Source organism: Stenella coeruleoalba (genome assembly GCF_951394435.1).
Source record: "Stenella coeruleoalba genome assembly, chromosome: 4".
NCBI lineage: Eukaryota > Metazoa > Chordata > Mammalia > Artiodactyla > Delphinidae > Stenella > Stenella coeruleoalba.
Window position 1 is genome coordinate 35,110,572 of NC_137149.1, and position 18,021 is coordinate 35,128,592.

Genomic DNA, 18,021 nt, shown 5'->3' on the forward strand with positions numbered 1-18,021 from the left:
TATTGGAAAAAGTATTTTCCCAAGTTTAATGATTTGTGATTTTCTTTTTTTAGCTTTATTCCATTCTATTAGATATTTTTTTATTTTATGGAACATCAAAATTCATATTCTGGAAGTAGGCAGGGTATAAATTATAAATAAGGTATCACAAGATAGAATGAGGCCAGCTGAAGCCTCATAACTTTTATTCTTTGATATCTGAAAACATTAGATACCTACACTGGAAACTAAATATTCTAAACATCCTTCCACACTTTCCTGAGCCAATGCTTACTTATTTTTCAGACTTCATAGTTGGATATATTCAGGTAACCCACATAGCTTTGCAAAAGCAAAGTGAAATGCTACCTATAATGGTGAGAAAGTTAAGATATATTTATTTTAGATTAGTTTCTGATTTCAGTTTAAAGAACAGTCTGGGAAAATAGCCACCTGTCACTGGAGACACATGATTCATATACTCATTTAAATGAACAAAGAAACAAAAACAAAAAACAACAACAACTATATATATATATATCTATATATATATATATAGATATAAAATTTTTGTGTTTTCACTATAGTAACAGCTCTATAATATATACAGAAGTTACAAAAATTATAAGGATATATTAACTACCCTGAAAAGAACTCACCATCCAGCAGTGTCACATACTCAACTAGCCACAATTATATAACATGAAAACTACAAGAGAGGACTGTTAACAAAAGACACAAGTACAAGAGGTTTGGGGAATAATATATTCTTCTGGGGAAATCCAGTGTTAAGAAGTTTTCATAGATGTCATCATTTGCACTAAAGCATTAAAGTATGAGTTAAGGAAGGAAAGGCATAATAAGTAGAATGAGTGAAAAGGGTGCAGTCATCAGAAGATCTCTTTGGATAATTTCATATGTGAATGATAGGGATGACCCAAAAAGGTTGAAACATCAAGTTTCTGAAAGTACAGGGGCCAAAGCATTTTCTAACATATAAATACCAGAAACAAACAGTTTTCTTTTCTCAAAGTGCTATCATCAAAATGAATTAGCTTTGACTATTTTCAGACCTTGAATCGCCTTTTACACAGTTTAAAATTCTAGAAGTTGTATATGATTGGCCTAGGTTGTGTCAGGTACTCACCCTTTCACCAGAGGAAATATGCCAGTCCTTGATGAAAAGTTTTATTGAGACTACATCCGATGGAGAATGGAAAGATGTCCAAAGAAAATTGGATGTGCTGTATCTAGAAAAAGATGTAATTGATAATTAGGATAGAAGACACAAACATCCAGTTCCCTGTTAGAAGAAGTCAAGTTAGTGCAAATGCTCTCTTGCCCCATATCATTCCCTTGTCACATAGCTTAGGAATGTGAACAAATGCTGAGATACATAAGTTGAGTATTTCATCTTTATTGTCTATACTTCCTCACCCTGAAACACACTAATAGAAAATGTGTTAATTTCTACAGTAGGAGAGGGTCAGGAAAGGGTAAGAGCTACAGAAGTGTCCCTCGACGATTGAGATCTAGAATGGTTCTCTTCCATTGGTTCCTTGATGTATTGCTAGCAGAAAGGAAAGGAAACACATGACCCAGGTTATGAAAAACTGTATAGATACATGCCGAACATTGATTGCACTTTTTAATTTTCCTGTCAGATTAATTTTTCATCAGTGGTCCAGGGAAATATGTGATGATTGAACCACAATTTTGCCAAGTTCCTTGTTTCTCTCTTCTTCTTTCTACCTTGAAATAAACTTCTGCCACCAGACAGTTTTACTGTCTCCTGATGCCTGGTACAATGTTTTATCATTTAGTGCGTTGGATTTGGAATGGTGCTATGGAAAGGACCTGTAATGCAGCACTATATCTGTATGTCTCTTGCTCTAATGCATGTTCACAATCCTAGACCACAATGGCTAGATCACATTTCTGCTAGTATTCCCAGGGCTATGGACAATAAGCACTTAATAAACATTTTTAATAAATAATTGAAGTTATAGGCATATTGCATATTACTAGAGTTTGCTTCAGTATTCTTCCTTTGTCACACACAATGTCAAATGAAAAGACAAACTATTAAAAAGCAGCTCTAACTACATAGGATAGAAGATGATGGGAGAACTTAAGTATGTGATAAACTTAAGTGTAGCAATCACCTATTTTATAAAAAACTGAGATAGCTCCAATATTAACAATAGGATAATTTTTTAAATTTATTTACTTATTTATTTAATTTTGGCTGCATTGGATCTTCCTTGCTGCGTGCAGGCTTTCTCTACCTGTGGCAAGCAGGGGCTACTCTTCTTTGCAGTGCATGGGCTTTTCATTGCGGTGGCTTATCTTGCTGCAGAGCACAGGCTCTAGGCACACAGGCTTCAGTAGTTGTGGCATGCGGGCTCAGTAGTTGTGGCTGGCGGGCTCTAGAGTGCAGGCTCAGTAGTTGTGGCGCATGGGCTTAGTTGCTCCGTAGCATGTGAGATCTTCCTGGACCAGGGATTGAACCCGTGTCTCCTGCACTGGCAGGCAGATTCTTAACCACTGCACCACCAAGGAAGTCCTAACAAGATAAATTTTAAAAGAAACTGTTAAATACCCAAACAAGTTGTAACTATCAGATTTTCTCGTTATGTTAAGGCAAGTTGGTTCATGAAGTCTTAGAGGCAAGAATAGAAAACAGAGGAGCAATGATGAGTATTATTAATTTATTCATAGTTACAAATAAAAGGGCATCGCAATCTTTACACAGTGGGTATTCTCTATATTCGAGGATCCAGTCATTTCAGATATTTATATCTCTCATCTGTTAGTTTCCTTAAAATATGCATTACACCACCCACGATATTGCTTTAGAATATCCCAAAGAGAGAAAGGCCATAGGTGTTCCCATCATTTATTTTAAAGAAATCTTTCAAAAAGGTGGAGATGATCCAAATTGTATGCAACATTACTTGATAACAAGGTGGGAATCAATTGACTTGAACTTCATATTCTGAGTCATTTTTTCTCTATTTTCATAATAATATAAATATTTATTTTAAAAATCATTAGTTTAGCTGTTATTGAATATGTATTGAATTCTAATGATTCTAGACATTGGAGGGATCGTGGTGGTGAAGAAGACATAGTTACTGCTTTCAAGATGCTCAAAATATAGAAAGTTAAATTCACAAACACTCTAATATAAGGCAATGGACAACACAGAGATCAAATATGGAAATTAATAGGCCACACGGTTCCAAAAGGATTAGTGTTGGAGTACAGCTCATTTTAAAATTTCATGTCAGGTCCACCATACACTCAATGGTAAAGAGCCTTTTAGTGGACATCTGTGGGTATGAACTGCCTGACATCCTTTTCTGCTATTTATGGTGACAGCACTATGGTTTTCCATTTGGATCCTACCTTACCCCACTCTCAGTCCATGTGCTTCTTATAGGGCTGGGTCATGCATTACGGAATGATTGGTGCCAGGAGAGTCATGCTACAAACCAGAGACAAGGAGATCCAATTCCACATATCGTGTGTGGAAATACTGGGAAGAAAAAAAATCTTTCTTCTCACTGAAAGTACAAGCTGTATGATGACAGAAATCTGGAACTTCTGGGAGTCACGAGTTAGAGCCTTGGAATATTTGCCGCAAAGAGAGGAGCAGAGTTGAGAGATAGAGAGCAGGTCCTAATTATATCACTTGAGCTGCTGGTTTTATTTATTTATTTTTAACCTCTTTATTGGAGTATAATTGCGTTACAGTGGTGTGTTAGTTTCTGCTTTATAACAAATTGAATCAGTTATACATATACATATGTTCCCATATCTCTTCCCTCTTGCGTCTCCCTCCCTCCCACCCTCCCTATCCCACCCCTCTAGGTGGTCACAAAGCACCGAGCTGATCTCCCTGTGCTATGCGGCTACTTCCCACTAGCTATCTATTTTACGTTTTAGTTTACGTTTTAGTGTATATATGTCCATGCCACTCTCTCACTTCATCCCAGCTTACCCTTCCCCTCACCATATCCTCAAGCCCATTCTCTAGTAGGTCTGCATCTTTATTCCTGTCTTGCCCCTAGGTTTTTTTTTTTTTTCTTTCTTAGATTCCATATATATATATGTTAGCATACGGTATTTGTTTTTCTCTTTCTGACTTACTTCACTTTGTATGACAGACTCTAGGTCCACCCACCTCACTACAAATAACTCAATTTTGTTTCTTTTTATGGCTAAGTAATATTCCATTGTATATACGTGCCACATCTTCTTTATCCATTCATCTGTCGATGGACACTTAGGTTGCTTCCATGTCCTGGCTATTGTAAATAGAGTTGCAATGAACTTTGTGGTACATGACTCTTTTGGAATTATGGTTTTCTCAGGGTATATGCCCAGTAGTGGGATTGCTGGGTCATATGGTAGTTCTGGTTTTAATCATTCTTAACTCTCCCAGTTAAGTAATCTAAGTATATCCCCTTTTGCTTCAGCCATTTTGAGTTGGGTTTCTGCCACTTGCACCCAAAAGATTTATGGCAAAGACAGGTCTTTTGAGTGGGTTTAAGGGGTAGTTTGAGAAGGAGAGGAAGAGGTATCTTTCAAGGCATAGAGAAAGAAAAGAGTGAAGTTACTTACTTTACCCTCAGCCCCTAAACAACACAGAATTTGAGTTCTAGAAACAATACTTTGACCAAAATATTTGGTGACATTCATGATACTATTTCCTAATCTCTTGGTTCAGAGTGCTGCCCACGTAGCAGCATTCAGTGTTCATGAGCACAGGAGTATGTGGACTACACCACAATTGAGTAATTACAGCTTCAATCTGGATACCACTTCTAATGCCACTCCTGGTGTTTAGGTTACTATGGGCCAACCTCTTGAATTTTCACTCCTTAACTTTGTAAATTCATAATATTGGAAACAGTGGGACCAATCAAAGGCACGACAGTGCAGGGAAGTCATGCTTTCTGCCTGCTCTTCAACAATTCTTTCATTGGTGTCCTTTTTCAGAAAATTTTTCTATTGATACTTTCATATGGTTCTAAAATTCATGTGAGTAAAATTCATGCTATGCTTATGAAGACAATTTTTAAAATAGAGCTTAAGAGTAATGATTAAATTTTCTCTGTGTGATTACTAAGAAAAATGTGTCGTTATAAATTTCAATTAAGCCCTGTATTCTGCTGTATTCTGCCCTGAAGTCAAATGCAAACTTCCTATTGAAATCATTTACTAATCCACATATACTAAAACTATTAGAATTATTACATGTTTTACTACTTTTAATATATGGTTTTCTTCCTAGTTATATTTCAAATTTTGCCTAGAATATTTTAACTTTAACTTTTATAAACTCTGATATAAACATCTGAAAATTTGTTTTAAATTTATATTATATATAACAATATTTCTTGATGCTCAGAAACAGAAGTTATTTTGTCAAAATATCACTTCTGAAGTAGAAGTATTTTGAATTGTCTTATTGTAATGTAATTTATTTTGACAGTTATTTATTGAATGCCTACTATAGCCCATCATTGATCTAGATTCTGGGCATACAGCAGAGGACTAGTCCCATGGGACCTCTGTCCTCTTGTACAGGAGACAGAATAAATAAACAATCAGATAAATACACAAGATAACTTCAGTACAGTTAGGGAATTAAAACAGGGTGCTCTGATAGAAAATCAAGTGAAGGTGCATTTCTGAGGAGGTGACATTTGATCTGAGACCTGAATCTGTGTTATGCAATGCTATGGGCTGAATTGTATCCCCCAAAATTCATATGTTGAAGTCCTAACCTCATTACCTCAGAATGTGACTCTATTTGGAGACAAGGTCTTTAAAGAGGTAATTAGGGTTAAATGAAATCATTAGGGTGGCCTAATCCAATATGGCTGGTGTCCTTATAAGAAGAGGAGATGAGGACACAGACATGTACAGAGAAAAGATGATGTGAGGACACAGCAAGAAAGCAGCCATCTACAAGCCAAGCAGAGAGGCTTCCAAAGAAACAACCATGCAGACACCTTGATCTCAGACATCTAGCCTCCAGAACTGTGAAAAAATAGATTTCTATTGGTTAAACCAGCCAGTCTGTGGTATTTTATTAAAGCAGCTCTAGCAAATTAGCACATTCTACTATGAAGGCATTGAATATCTTGGGAGTAGGAAAATCTCCCATTACAACCCGCAATCCTAAATATCTGCCTACCTTCAATTTCCAATTGTAATCAAGTATAAGAAGAGTAGAAAATACACAGTTATTCACAAACTTTCCTTGGATCCAATGCCCTCAAGTTCCAAATCTTTTATTGGAGCTTGTAGTAAGTAAGAAGGGGACCAAAGTCGACTTGTATCTCTTTTCAGAGTCATACCCACACTTTGGGGGAGATACTAATGAGTGAAGAGGTAAATAAAAATCAGAAAGCATGTAGTAAAAGAAAACACAAAGGTCAAGATATATTTCCTAAATATTTGAAAAATTTATAAACATATCAAACTACAATGTAACATTAATTATTGATACTAAATTTTATCTTTATGTCATGTTTGAAGTTTTAAGTCAACAGAGGTGTTAAGGTAAATGTTGTTGATATGGGGAGAATTAAGAAATATATCTTCAATGAGAAAGAAAGAAACCTTCCCTTTTTGCATTCCTGACACATGTATAGAGCTGTGCTTGAGAACACAAGATACACTTTGCTTTTCTTCTAATACAGTCATGTATTTGTTTTAATTAGTTAGAACTTTTGGATTGCAAGTGACAGAATACTAAATTGATTTAATTTAAGCAAATCAGTTGATGAGTTATTGACTGAAATAATCACGAAGAACAGAGAGGGAAGTGACCTTCCAAAATGAGAACCAGAGACTCAACTGCCATATAGCCTCTGTCCACCCACACCTTATATCTGAATGTGGGCTACTACTGAGGAACAACTTTTTCATATGGCAAGGAACTTGACCATAGAAAGCATTTGGCCTTATCCATATGTCACCATAAGCAAAGAGAAAGAGGCTCTTCACCACCAGTTCTCATTATAAATGATGTAAGGAATGACTTATATTAGATTGGCTTGGTCATGTACCCATTCTTCAATCAGTCATAGATGGATGAGATACTATTGCCTTAGTCTTAATCATAGCTTTACCCTTGCAGTCAGGAGGAAAAATCTGTTACCAGAGGGAGAACTGGGAAGGGGAGGAGCAGACAAAACTATTAACTCCAGGAGGCTTCCCTGATGGCGCAGTGGTTGACAGTCCGCCTGCCAATGTGGGGGACGCGGGGTCATGCCGCGGTCTGGGAAGATCCCACATGCTGCGGAGCGGTTGGGCCCGTGAGCCATGGCCGCTGAGCCTGCGTGTCCAGAGCCTGTGCTCCACAGCGGGAGAGGCCACAACAGTGAGAGGCCCGCGTACCGCAAAAAAAAAAAAAAAAAAAAATTAACTCCACACTTTCAGCAGATGTAAACTAGAGATGGACCATTCACTGCAGTCTTCAGCATACTTAAGACCCTTGTAAAGACCCAAAAGGGCAAGATTCTTATACAAAGTGGTGTGTTAATAATTGTTCTACAATAAATTTGTTGGTGTATCTTGAAAGATAAATAGAATAATTAATGCATAAAATAAAATCAGAGTTAAAGTTGAGTAAAACAGTTTTAACACAGAGTGATGCTGAGTTGAAGTTTAGAAACTCAAATTCTCCTATTTAACTATTTGAATGAAAAACCTTTTGAAGACTTTTATTATTATGTGGATTAAAAGAAAAAAAGAAGCATGATCTAAATTTTTAGACCTGTAAATTTAGAAATTTTGGCAGAAAGCCAAAAATTAAAATAAAATCTGACTGAATATATAAAAACTGCCCTTTTATTTTTTCTTGTACACTACTTTACAGATTATTACTTGAAGAGCCTTATTCCTTTAAATGATAACACAGGAAAAAGAAACATGACCAGTATTAAAGATTTGTTTGCAAAATACCTCTGAATTTTCCCCCCACACATATCATCATGTTTTAAGCTTATAATCTCTCTGATAATTCTTTGACCTCAAATATCTATAAGGTGAGTGATATATAGGTTGCTAGAACAGTAAGTATGAAATGAATCTAAAGATCTCATCTTGTTATTCCCTAAGGTTTTCCAAACAAAGTCATGCGCTAAAATAATTATTGATTATGCAAACAACTATCTGTCATGGCTTATGATATAGAAGATTCAGGAAAAAGATGCAGAAAATACAATATTTAACCTGAATGTGATGATAATGTAGATGGCAAAGCATGGTAGATATGAAGTAGAATCACTTCACTAAAAGAGAACCTGAAGGTGATATTTTAATCAAAATTCTCTTATTTTACAAATGAAGGAACTGCAAATTTCTGTAAATGAAGACGCATAACATATAAGAAACCATATGTAGTCATGTAAAAGTATAATTATCTCAGAGTCATTTAGGAAGCCAAATTTAGTGAAAGATTAGAAATTAAAATTTCAAAATCCCAAATAAATGTTGAGGCCACTTACCTCACACCCACATTGATGCTGGGAGATTTTGAGCTTTGTTTTGCTTGCAGACCAAACACAAAGCTTTCTTTATGAAAAGTATAATACTCTTGAAGTACATAAGCATTTGTAAGGACAAGCAAAGAGCAAATCTAATGCACATAATTTAAGTAGTGAGGAAACTCAACATAAGTGAAAGATCATCGTGCAAACAAGTTAGTTGCAAGAGGTTCACATGTTTATTACAAATTCCCAAAATGCCAAATCCCTACTTCTGTAGATAAGAAAACAAAGAACAAGGAAAAAGGAGAGAAATCATTAGTGTTAGGGACATTACAATCATTTTTTTTTTTTTTTTTTTTTGCGTTACGCGGGCCTCTCTGTTGCGGCCTCTCCCATTGCGGAGCACAGGCTCCGGACGCGCAGGCTCAGCGGCCATGGCTCACCGGCCTAGCCACTCCGCGGCATGTGGGGTCTTCCTGGACCGGGGCACGAACCCATGTCCCCTGCATCGGCAGGCGGACTCTCAACCACTGTGCCACCAGGGTAGCGCTACGATCATTTTTAAAAATCACATTTCACCTGAATAAATCCTCTTAACATGGTTTTCTTTTCTCTTTTTCCCAAGTACTTCATACTAAAATCATTTGTTTCAATTTAACCCAAATGTATTTCTATGTGCTGAAATATTTTTAAAAAGGAAAAAGATATTATTGGAAAACAGGAACGGCCAAATAACTTGTAAATATAACCTTCACTTGTCTTGCTATAGCATTTGGCTCTGGAAGAATCAGTGTTTACTTTAAAATATCCTAGTGATGAATTCTTGAATTTCTGCATATCTCTTGAATCCCTATTCTAGACTGCATTTCTTTTTCTTTTTTTTTTTTGGTACGCGCGCCTCTCACTGTTGTGGCCTCTCCCGTTGCGGAGCACCGGCTCCGGACGCACAGGCTCAACGGCCATGGCTCACGGGCCCAGCCGCTCCGTGGCATGTGGGATCCTCCCGGACCGGGGCACGAACCTGCGTCCCCTGCATCGGCAGGCGGACTCTCAACCACTGCGCCACCAGGGAAGCCCTAGACTGCATTTCTTTTACTAACTTTCAGCCAAATATAGTAGTGCACTGACTGTCGATAGCTATCAATCAGACAAGTCACACACCCAGCCGGCCTTTGACAAGGCACAAATCTGCGAGGCACTTCATGCTTGCCCCTCTTACAGTTTGATGACCCACAAGGCACTGAGGAAATATTTTTCTAGATTACATAGATTCTTTCACTAAAGTCATTCATATTCTGTACACTCCAATCTTGCCTAAATTTTAGAGAGCCTTCACATAAATACAGTGAATCCAACAGTCATTTAAAAATATAAGTATTTTAATAATAAAAGCTGAAATGTATTTCACCCTGACAATGTGACAGGCATTGTTTTAAGTGTTTAACATGCTTAACTCATTCACCAGGCAGCATGGTATGGTAATCAAGAACCTGACTTCTGAAGACAGAATGCTTGAGTTCAAATCACAAGTCTGCCACTTGCTACAAATGTGGCCTTGGATAAGCTACCTCGTTTATTAAATGGGATTAATAATAGCAATATTTACTCTATAGGGTTGTCATGAAGATTAAATGAGTTAATACTTGTAAATTTGACTACTCCTTGGGCTCTAGTAAATACTATATAAGCATGTTAAATAGAATTTCAATTTTAAGTAAGTTTAAGTTCTGGCATTTTACCCATCTTATAGATGAGGAAACTGAGATAAATATGTCAGGTAACTTGATCAAGGGTACATAGCTGGTAAGTGGTAAAGCCAACTTCTCTAAATGTGGTGTCCTATTTCATGTGTGTGTGTGCACACACGTGCACACGCACATATGTGTGGTCTCAAAAGTGAGTGGAATAAAATAAATAATATTTTTAAATGGATGAGAATTTTCTAAATATTTTGAAAAATATCAAATTAGATTTCTAGTTAACTAGATGTCCACTAGACAGAAAGTTACACACACAAAAAAATCAACAAATATAGTTAAATTACTGAAAATCAAAGCTAGAAGAAATACTATTAAAAGAATATGAAGAAAAATGACATATATATATATAGGAGAACAATAATAACAATAACCACTGAGTTCTCATCAGAGACAATTTCAAATGAGATAAAAAATAAGAAGATATATACATATATATATATAAACTGTTAAAAGAAAAATGTCAATAAATAATTTTATATTCAGTGAAAATATCCTCCAAATAGGAAGACAAAATATATACATTTTCAGATAAAAAAGCTGAAAGAATGAATACCAGAAGATATGCCCTTCAAGAAATGTTAAAGGATGCTCTTCACACTAAACAAAAATGATACCATATGAAAACCAAAAGGAATAAAACAGGAATTTACCAAAGGAAAAATGAGCACTAAAAATGGAAATTTGTGGATTAATGTAAAGTTTTTCTCTTTTATTTTGTAATTTAAAATATGCAACTGACTATTTAAAGTAATATAATAATAATGCAATACTTTCATCAAAAGAAGATAAGGAGAAAAATGGAAGAAAAAATAAAAATAAGCAGAAAAAAGTCATGAAATGGTAGGTATAGAATCAATCATATCAAAACTGAAAGAGGGCTTCCCTGTGGTGCAGTGGTTGAGAGTCCGCCTGCCGATGCAGGGGACACGACTTCGTGCCCCGGTCCGGGAGGATCCCACATGCCGCGGAGCGGCTGGGCCCGGGAGCCATGGCCGCTGAGCTTGCACGTCCGGAGCCTGTGCTCCGCAACGGGAGAGGCCACAACAGTGAGAGGACCGCGTACCGCAAAAAAAAAAAAAAAATACACTGAAAGAACTGATCATTTCAAATTATAGACAGAGATTGCCCCACTTCTATAGAAAAGGAAGTCAAAACAATTTGCTATTTAGAAGACATAATTCACCTTTAAATTATGGCAAGTGATATACCGTGCAAACACTAATCTTAAAAAGCCGAAATGATTGTATTAATGGCAGATGAACTACATACTATAAGACAGAGTCTTACAGAATCATACAAAGGTAAGAGAACTTTCATAATGATAAAAAGGTCACCTAATCAAGAAGACATAACTTCCAAAATGTGTATGCAATTTTTATATGGCCAATAACCAACTGAAAATGAACCCAGGTGGATCTGGTGCACTTGGTGGATTTATGTCACAGTTGAGAAATCCTGAATTAATGAAACCTCGATCTTTCATAATGGGCAGCAAAGAAATCTGCCCAATCTTTGTCCAAAAGGGAGATGTTATTTTTATTATACTGAAAGGACAACAAACCCTGCCCTCTGCTCTATCTATAGGAATATCCTTGAAAATATAGGCACAGATGTCCAGAAATGTGAGAGACGAACCCATGGAGAGAGTATCTCCCAAAAATAAGTATAAATGTAGAAACAGGTATGAATGCACTGACAATGCTGTCTCTCATATTTCACTGTATGTAAATACATAAATAGCCTACGTGACATTTTCATTATGAAATATGACAGGGTCATTTCCAAAATACTAGTTTTGCATCTTCATAAATTACCATGAGGAACTTTTATTATAACAAGAAAATATAAAATATCTATAGCGACACCATTTTATATTTTCCTGGGCTTTCTGACTACTTGGGGAATAGCTGAGAAAACAGATCGCATTTAAAATAAATACTCCATGAGAACTCATTAAGCACAAAAAGCAACATTACTGCAGGTCCCCATGTAGATTGGTTTCCAGTATTAGACATGATAACTGGGATCACAGTAATGTAGAGATCCAAGTAAACTGCAATGGAGAATTGAGCCGATTTTCTCAAAGTTTTAGAAGGGAAAAATAGAGGTGTTGAAATAATGGGCATTTTGGTAAATGATTCATATTCATTATTTTAACAAACATTTATCACTTTGTGACAGACATGAATATAGGTGCTAGATACAGAATTGAGTTAGGCAGCCCTTGTTTTCATGAATTAAGTATTTTAGAAGAGAGAGACAATATACAAATAAACTAATAATTTAGTTTGCTCTAGTGTAATCCTTGAGGATGACAGAGGGCACTTGGATAACAATTTTGATGCTGATCTTGATGCTTATCATGTACCACACCAGGGGCCCAGGAGGAGCACGGGGCAGACATAGGAGAGCTGCATACCACACCCGCTTCCGTTCACATGCTCTGCAGGGAGCAGACCACCAGCTGATCACTTTCCACCAGTGCTCTAGTTCTTGGCCTTTAGGGGCCACTTCTTCCTTTGAGGCTCTGGTGGAGGTGGGTGTCCTCCTCTGTAAGAACTGGTACATGATATGAAGACTAAATGCCCAATTCTTGTTGGTAAGGTTTGATATGGAATCACAGCTACAATGATATATATTTTGGTCAGCACTTGGTTGGTTTTAAATAAAGCACACACTATTTTATTCTCTATGCTGTATAAAATGTATAAAAATGAATAAGTGACCAGGTGGCATTTTTTTTTAATTATAATGATCATAGATGGAGAGACTTGAAATCTGAGAGAACGGCTACTGTGAGAAGATATGGGAAAACCTTACTGGTGAAAGTAACGGCACTCTGGACATCTGGACCTGGAATAACCTTAGAGTATTCAAGGAACAGCAAGAAGGCTGGAAAGGAGTGGAAAAGAATAGTAGAAAATAATGCCAGAGCATGGGGAGGGGGTAGGCTATGGTAAAGATCTCAGTTTATGGAAATAAATTCTTTTCTATCTGCCCAGAGAACTTTTTCCTTTCTTCTAATAACAGAGCCCCTTTCCTGTGGAGCTGATTTGTCTCCCCAGATTAAAGGCATAGGCACAAGACCCAGACCTGCACAAATAAGATTTAATCCCCTAGTCATTGCTTGAGGGTAGATGCATTATCTAAACCAGGCCAATCAGAGGCATTCTTGGGATTTCTCTTACGGAGTTTTTTGAGAAATTACTTCTTTTATTCCATCTGGAGAATAAAACAATCAGAGACATGTACACCTGTGACATGAAAAGAGAGGCTGGGCCCTGATGATAATCAAGACTTAGAATCCATGTTGTATATCAGAGAGCCAGAGAGTTGCATACACCTGCAAGTGCCACATATTAATTAAGTTGGTCTGATTTGAGTTTAGCAACTTACAGCTGAAAAAGTCTTGGCTAATATGCCCAGAAACACCCAGTCCCAACATCTTGTTTACTCTTGCCTTGCTATTTAAGCAGAATCATCAGGGAAGTCCTCAGAAAGTCCCCATTGGCCACAGTTGTTTACTCATCCAACATATAGTTCCAACACTGGAAGAGCAGCCTTTAATGCTTATGATCCTAAACTGTTTGTTCTATAGCCTCCACAGAGTGCAGAGAGGAGTCGTCCTCTTCAGTGTAATGCATATCCATGTGAAATATATGCCAAAGTTGGCCCAGGTTTCTAAAATTGCGGTTCTCGAGAGACACATCTCTTTCAATTCACTTACATAGGACTTTTAAAGGATAAATCTGCCGCAATGATGGCTTCGTTAAAGCACATTCTGGTATCATCTGTCTCACTTTTGACTCTTAGTTGAGCTGTCAATCCATTATTCTTGCCTCATACAACTCTTATGGTAAATTGTACATCAGAATTCTTATTTCCCTTTTTTACCATATAACATTCTTATAATTATCCCAGTCAGTATCCTGATAAACGCTGATAGCTTAAATTATCACCAGTATGATATTGTCTTCTAAATTTATATCTCCACTCCAGTCTTCAATGCTAACATATGGGGCCAGATATCCAGCAACTCACTCAACTTTTTTACCTAGAAACCTTAAATTTAGTTCAGTACTCAAAATGCACATAATCATAACATGCACCATGTCACAATCTCCTTCCCTTGACATATGTCTCATTGATTTTACCTTTTAAATAACATTACTGTCCTAATCTCTGTAACCATCAACCTAGTCCTATTACAAATACCTTTTATCTGGATTTCTGTAGTATCACTATAACTGCCCTCCGTGAAATTACTCTGTCCCCTTCTAATTACTACTCCACGTTTCAATAAAAAATAATTTAAAATTCAGTCTAATCATTCCGACTCCATGCTTAAAATCTACTGATAAATAGAGGCTCATAGGTTTTCACATAAATATAAAAATCCTAAGCATGCTCCCTGAGGCCCTGCAGAGTCCACCTCTTGCCTTCCAGTCCATCCACATCTCAAATCGCTCTTCCCCCCATTAATTCCTTTGCACACATTCTTTCTACTGCCTATAATACAAAAACCTGCTTCAGTTTTGCAGCTGTAAATTACATCTAGTTGCTGTCCTTATTTCTTCTTCCTCTTCCAATATCTGTGCCCATCCCTTTCTAATACAAGCATTCATACTCAGAACTAGGTGAATATTTTTATTACTGTTTTTATTTTTCAGAGTGAGATATGATAAGGAATGTGTTTCATAGATAGAGAAGGGAAGAATTTGAATTGAGGTTTATTACCTTGTCTTGATGATAGATAATTTTTCTTAGTGACAGGAGGGTCTCAATAATTACACTTGCCTCTAATATGTTTACTGGGATGAGTAAGATATGGCACACAGGGACCCCCGCCTCAAAAAAAGTGTGTGAATAAGAAGTAGAAATCTTGACAATTACTGCCGTACACCACTAAATCTGTCCAGGGATACAGCTTTATTATAGTATCCTTAAAACTTCCTGGATCTGAGCCTATAAATCGTATCAGGAATCTTTCGAATTCCTTTACTAGATGGGTTAATATTTTTAAAAATCTCTTCTAATACATAAGATACTTTAAGGGGAAATCTAATTGACCGTAAGGAAAAGTTGTCCTCAGGATTTACTGAGTGATACTAAGAAGCCTCTGGCTGCTGCTATTAAAAAAACATGATTTTCCTGGAGTAACCTAGGAAAGAAGATGTCAGAATTGTATTATAGACATGGAAAGGGATTATCATAGTATCCTTTCTTTATTCCTTCAAAAGTAGCCTAATGTCTCTACATCTCTTCTGCACAGCTCACTTTTTCTACAGCTACTAGTTTAAACCTTAACTAGCCTCCATCCACATAATACTATTACATGAAAAAGTGAGATTTAATACTTTAAATTCCATAGTCATTAGACTAGAAAAACTATCAACAGGAAAGCTGGTCCCTGCATCCATCTGTGGAGAAAATCTCAGTTAATGTTGCTGTGCACAGTGAAAGTCCAGAGGCAGACCACTAAAATTAACACAGGAATGATAACTCAAATCGATATTTTAGTTTCACTCAATCACTTCACAGATTAAAGCATAATTAATTTCATTGGGTGTGCTAAGGAGAATCCGTCTCAGTTGTGATGTTTTATATAATACTATCCTTATACACTTGTTCCTAAACAAAGCAGCTTGGAAAATAGGCAGAAAACATCCTAATTTCCTGTTTGTCTCAAATGTGGATTATTTTCTCTCTATATAGATATAACTGGAAATTTAGAAGACACGATGTGTGGGAAAATCTTCAAGAACAGAATAAGAATTCAAAATGCTTATGAACTGTATATGAGAAAGAAAGAGAAAAAGAGAAAGGAAAGAAGGAAAGAAAGAAAGGGGAGGAAGGAGGGAGAGAGAGAAGGAGAGAGGAAGGGAGGAAAGAAGAGAGAAAAGAAAGAAAAGAGAGAGAGGAAGGGAGGGAGGGAGGCAGGGAAGAAAGAAAAAGAGAAAGATGCTTCCAGTTCACACCTATGATCTCTGTGATAATGATCCATTACGATCCCTGGTGATAGAAATTCTTTAACATCACATGTGTTACACATGTGACCTAACATGTTAGATCAGTTCTTGGTCACTGGTAAAGGAAGAGAAAAAATAAAATAAGAGAACACACATAAATTCTATTAGTGAGAAAATAAAGCTGAAATATTCTACACTATTTCTCTGAGCCATTAAACATTAAAAAAATATTCTCTGATTCCAGATGTAATAAAAATTTATCTTTAGACACTGATGATTTTTAAACATTAAAAATCATTTTAAATATTAAAGAACATTTAAACATTAAAAATGCTGAAATTAAGAAAATATATCCTTCTTAGTAGCTAGCTAGCTAGAAGGAGAAACAATAACCACTGATTTTTCTCCAAACATCCACTTATCATTCCCCACTCCTGGACCTAGAAGTAGTTTTTATAGCCTTGAAAAAAATGTCAGAACCATCTCTGTTGGATTTAAAGGCTGGCTCATGTGAAGGGGATTAGGAGAGCTGTGGGAAAAAGCAGGGCTGGAATGTGCTTCAAAAGCTGCAACTGTTACAGATGAGTCATGGCCGTGGGCTCCTCAAGCTGGGCAAGGCAAGTTTGGTGCAGGCAGGGCTCAGCCTTGAAGGGTTTACAAAATAAAAATCAATAAAATAAATCTGTTTCTGTAGACTAGACTCTATTTCAGGTTTAAAGAAAGAAAGAAAAGAATGCTTTAATGTCTTTGTGTCAGCTTTGTTGAGAAAAAATAGAAAAATGTGTATTTTAAGTGATTATGGGTGATTTGCCTATGAAAAAAGGTAATAAGTATTTTCATGACAAACACATTTATCGAGCTTTCTCTAAACAGCAAGACCTCAATTAGCAGCAGCCGCTAATGAAACAGCAGAAACCCTGATAAAAGTCAAAGTAGAACTTCCTTTACTTACAATATTTTTGCTTGGAATGAAATGGGACAGTTAGAATCTCTGTAGTAATTGGCCATTTGCTCCCCGCCTCTCCAACACATTCCAGGATTCCTTCCGGGAAGAGTAAGCAAAGGAATTAGTATCCCTACCAAGGCAGCTGTGATTCTCCCGCCATCACCCTTTGCCCCCTCTGCCCCCCAACTCCCTGACAGTCCTCCGGTCACGTGTATTATGGGGATCGAAGGACAAAATGAAAATCACGGATCTGCCTCTGAGACTTATGATCTTCTAGTGCCATCTATCGCTGCTCTTATTTCTGATTTTCATAGTCAATTTTTTAAAAAGTCTAAGCAATTCAGGACGTTTTATCTTAAATGATTCATTAAAATATTGAAGGTTCATTCTCATTTCATATGCAGTGACTTTCAGCAATGCTTTTCTCCTAAATAAAATGAAGGAAACAAGACCCATTTACAATCTTGGTTTGTAGTGGAACTCAAACAAGGTAAATAATCCCAGTTCTGTTTCTGAAAATCCCTCCCTTTAGATCTGAGTTATCAAGGTGAATATCTCAATTCTTTAGTCTGAAAGAATCAATCAGTATTTAATGATTTCATCAGTATTGGCTCTATCCAGATATCTAAGAATACTGGTGAGGGAAAAATACCGAAATTGTAGTTTTTATTTTTCAATTAAAAATGGAATTTTTAACCTAGAATTGCCTAAAATTTTGTAGCAGATAAATCCCTCTCTTCCCTCTTGCCTGTATAGGTTCTGCTAGCACTAGTATTTTGTTTACATGAGCGACAAGAAAAGTAGAAATGGACAAAAATCTGATGCTCTTGACTGTTGTAGGTGATAATTCTGTT

At 36.6% G+C, this 18,021-nt stretch overlaps 1 long non-coding RNA gene across 1 annotated transcript; it reads right to left on the reverse strand.

Annotated features, from left to right (window-relative positions):
- Window positions 1-1,127: 1,127 nt before the first annotated feature.
- On the reverse strand, window positions 1,128-17,239 carry LOC307185863. Its single transcript, XR_013828190.1, has 3 exons — window positions 17,174-17,239; window positions 2,268-2,545; window positions 1,128-1,229 (listed from the first exon to the last, which is right to left on the reverse strand). It is a non-coding gene; the product is annotated as an uncharacterized lncRNA (long non-coding RNA).
- Between the last annotated feature and the right edge of the window lie 782 nt (window positions 17,240-18,021).